This window comes from Dendronephthya gigantea, unplaced genomic scaffold (genome assembly GCF_004324835.1).
Source record: "Dendronephthya gigantea isolate DGI-Jeju-01 unplaced genomic scaffold, DenGig_1.0 000793F, whole genome shotgun sequence".
Classification (NCBI taxonomy): domain Eukaryota; kingdom Metazoa; phylum Cnidaria; class Anthozoa; order Malacalcyonacea; family Nephtheidae; genus Dendronephthya; species Dendronephthya gigantea.
This window is the reverse complement of record NW_021163803.1, coordinates 7,261-11,133: the sequence shown is the minus strand read 5'-3', so window position 1 is coordinate 11,133 and position 3,873 is coordinate 7,261. Positions and strand designations below refer to the sequence as shown.

The 3,873-nt window shown below is 45.7% G+C and overlaps 1 pseudogene; it reads left to right on the top strand.

Annotated features, from left to right (window-relative positions):
- The first annotated feature begins 265 nt into the window (after nucleotides 1–265).
- LOC114544443 lies at nucleotides 266–2,213 on the top strand (annotated as a pseudogene).
- Nucleotides 2,214–3,873: the final 1,660 nt, after the last annotated feature.

Below are 3,873 nucleotides of genomic sequence, written 5' to 3'. Positions count from 1 at the left end.
AAATTTTAGATTGGGTTTACAATAAAGTAGATGTGAACCGTTATTTTGCCCACTTCAAAGGTGGTTTTAAGGGTGAATGGTTTGATACGGACACGCCGCCTGCAAGAATTTTTCCGAATAATCCCTCTTGTATTCCTTTTGCTCAATTTATATCCGATACTATCCTGCAGCGACTTGCCTCTGGCGCCATCTCTCTTTGGGGGAAAGTGGGCGAACTACAGCCGCCGCACCTTGTCATGCCTTTAACTGCATGTTGAGCCATCAAAGCCGCGTTTATGTAATGATAATCGCTTCCTCAACCTCTGGATGGTGGACCGTCCTTTTCGCTTAGATCATCTCCACGATCTCACGTTATATGTTTCTCCTGGTTCATACCAAACCGTTTGTGATGATAAATCTGGTTATGACCATATTCTGATTACAGAATCCAGTAAACCGTATTTTGGCTTCGAGTGGGCTGGCTGGTACTTTACATCTAGTACCATTCCTTTTGGATGGAAGTTATCTGCGTATGTCTACCATACCACCGGTTCCCTAGCTTCACAGTATTTTCGCACCGTCGGCATTCCGTGTTCACTGTATATTGACGATCGACATTCCTCCCACATTCGCTTTTCAGCGTCTTCACCGCCGCCTATCGTCCGTGCCGCTACATCGATTGACCAGTGCAATTTCACTTTGGCAAATGTAGCCATTTTCGTGGTGTGTTATATTCTCATCACTTTGGGATATACTATCGGTTTAGATAAATCTATCCTTGTTCCCTCGCAGTCCGTGCCGTACCTTGGTTTTGATAGCGATTCTCTACATCAAACATTTCGCTTGTTGCCAAAGAAGAAAAGTTTTTGTTACTTGTACATGACATTCTTTCTCGTAAGCACGTTTCTTTGCATCTCCTTCAGAAGCTGTCTGGAAAATGTGTATCGCTCTCCGCAGCTGTTCCAGCTGCTCGGCTTTTTACTAACGAGATTAACATGGCAATTTCCAAGGCTTATCCGCACTTCGGATATCGCAAGATCTTCGTCGGGAGATTGAGCATTGGTTATTTCTCGAAACGTGGACAGGTTCTCTCCCATGGCGAACAGAGACACATTATCAGATCAAACTTCCCTCGGATGCATCTCCCTACGCTTGGGGAGGTGTGCTCAACCCTGGTGAAATTTCCGTTGCTATTTCTGACTACTGGCGGGACAACGATTTAGCGAAAGATATCGTTACCAAAGAGACACTTTTTTATGGTCGCCTCATCTGCGAATTTTCACCTCAACCTCATTCACATCCCATCCCACCAAAACGTTGCGGATCCTCCTTCTCGTGTTTTGTCTCTTCAGGATGCCATGTTAGCAGCAGAGACGTGGGAAAAAATTCGGTGGAGCTCGAGGCCATTCAATTGACCTTATGGCGCTACCTTCAAATGTTATGGTTGACAGCCATCAGTTGCCGCTGCCATTTTTTTCGCCTTTTCCAACGCCAGCTTGTCTCGGGGTGAATATTTTTGCCCAATGTGCTTCGCAATATCCCGAAGATGTTTTTTCCAACCCCTATGTTTTTCCACCTATAGTCTTGATACCCAGAGTCCTACGGTATCTTCGTTCCATTGGGGTACCTTTCACCATCGTCGTTCCCGATATTTTACCCCGACGCTCTTGGTGGTCTGTTATCTGTTTTGCCTCTCAATCCAGCATCCTTCTTGGTTACAGGGGCCAGTCCGGTCCTCTCTTTGTCCCTTCAAAGACAGGTTTCACTTCGAATTGGCCTCTGCCTTGGGATCTATGGGCTTTCCGTTTTGACATTAAATCTACCTGAACAAACTTTGTCTTGGTCTGAAAATGATTTGATTTTTTGTATTGATCAATTTTTTCTTTTTCCATTATAACTTCAATAAAGATTGTCATGTTTGTTTCCTATTTTTATGTTTTTGCTCTAGGGTTTACCTCCTGTCGCACGCCTCTTTCTACCAGCAGTATCTTGTCCAACGTGCCATCATTCTAATGATTACAATTTTATGTTCTGTCAATTGTGTGGTTATCGTCGAAAATCTCTTGCCCCTGTATCGCATCCTGTCTTGACCGAAGTCGACCTTTCGGCAATCGACGCGCGCCTAGGAGTTCTACACAATATTTCCACCTCAACCGCGTACGAGAAACAAAAGATGTCACTCGAAAGCGAGTTCAAAAGTTTCCTGTCCGCTCTCCCATCGAGGAAGACGTTGTTTACAGCTGTTCCCCTAGACGTTACTCGGCGGTTTTTAGTCTGGAAGGATAACGGTGGTAAAACACAAGTGCACCAATCCAACTGTCCACACCTTGGCCTTCATGGGATAAAACCTTGCGGTTGTCCAGTTCGGCTATCGTACAAAACTGTTGATTCTTTTATCGGGAAGTTACGTGCTATTTTTAAATCCGTTGGCCGCGAAGGGGACTGGGATATAGCTTTAGACTTGGGAAATCCCGCCGCCTCTATAGAAGTCAAGCGTTATCTCAAGGCCTTCACATCGGAACAACTTCAGGCAGCTGTCACTCAGCAGCAAGCTACTCCGTTATTTGTGAACAAGCTCCTGCTCCTATCCCGTCACCTCGAACGGAAAATGAGCGCTATGAACGTTTCCCCGATCTCACTTTTCACCTTTGCTCGGGATTCCGCCTTTTTCAAAACGCTCTTCTTTAGTGGCGACAGGGCAAATGATCTCAACACAGTCAAGACGCAAGAGATTTTGAGGTTTCCGCAAGATGATGGTCTCTTGTTTAACCACGTTTGGGGGAAAACTCTCAGGGATGGATCCTCGAACCTATTTGGTGTTCGTCGTCATCAGAATCCGTCTCTCTGTCCAGTAAAGGCTATCGAAACCTACATGGCGTCTTGCTCAGAGCTTGGGTTGGATCTCTCGAACGGTTTCCTCTTTCGTCCTACTTCTCCTCGCGGTGGCATCCAGAACAAACAGCTGTCCTCTTCCACCATGCAATCCCGTCTTCAACTGTATCTTAAAGAGGCGTCCATCTACGCAGGCGAAACCCTTCATAGTTTTAGAGCTGGGGCCGCTATCACGCTAGCTCTTTCAGGAGCTCAATTGGGGGATATCATGTCTCACGTGGGCTGGAAGACCTCTTCAACTGCATCATATTATCTTAAATTAGCTAATGTTTTGCGCCCCGGTGGTCCATCTGACCTCTTGTCGTCCGAGGAAACGTCTGTTCGACTATCTACTTCTGAATATAGCGACCTTAATGTCCTACATGATTTTGTTCTTGCGTTTCCTTCAGTAAAGAAACTTTAGTTATTTTACTTTTATGAATAGTATTCAACAAGTGTGTTTGTAATCTGTCGTTATTTGGTATTGTTTCAGGTTGAGTTTTGTTTTAGAATGGGCAGTTTGGGGGTCCGGGGTTGGGAAACCTACTGTGGGGTCGCATTGTTCCACCTGGCAGGGTATTTCGGCGATCGTTATTATTCCCATTCTAATTTAGACGAGCGTGGAGGGACCGGTGTGAATAGTATACTATTCGCACCAGTCCCTTCTAAGCGAGTATAAATGAGAGTGCTCTCGCCGGTTTCTCAAACTCTTCGCGTCAGAAGGCATCTCAGGGCCGAGAGGTGTCACGAAGATTTTCCTGGTTTTATCCTCCCGCGGTCGTCTACCGGCGGTCGCGTTTGTTTACCCTCCCCATTTTTATCTCACCCTCCCTGTTTCTTTTCCTTTCCTGTCACCAAACGCGATCGTTATTATTCCCATTCTAATTTGGACGAGCGTGGAGGGACCGGTGTGAATAGTATACTATTTTTTGTCGAGTACGAGGAGCCTTCAAAGCCTGAGCTACAGCTACTCTGAGACGCCCTACTTCATTCAAAATTACTCGTTCTTCAGGATTAGGGTTT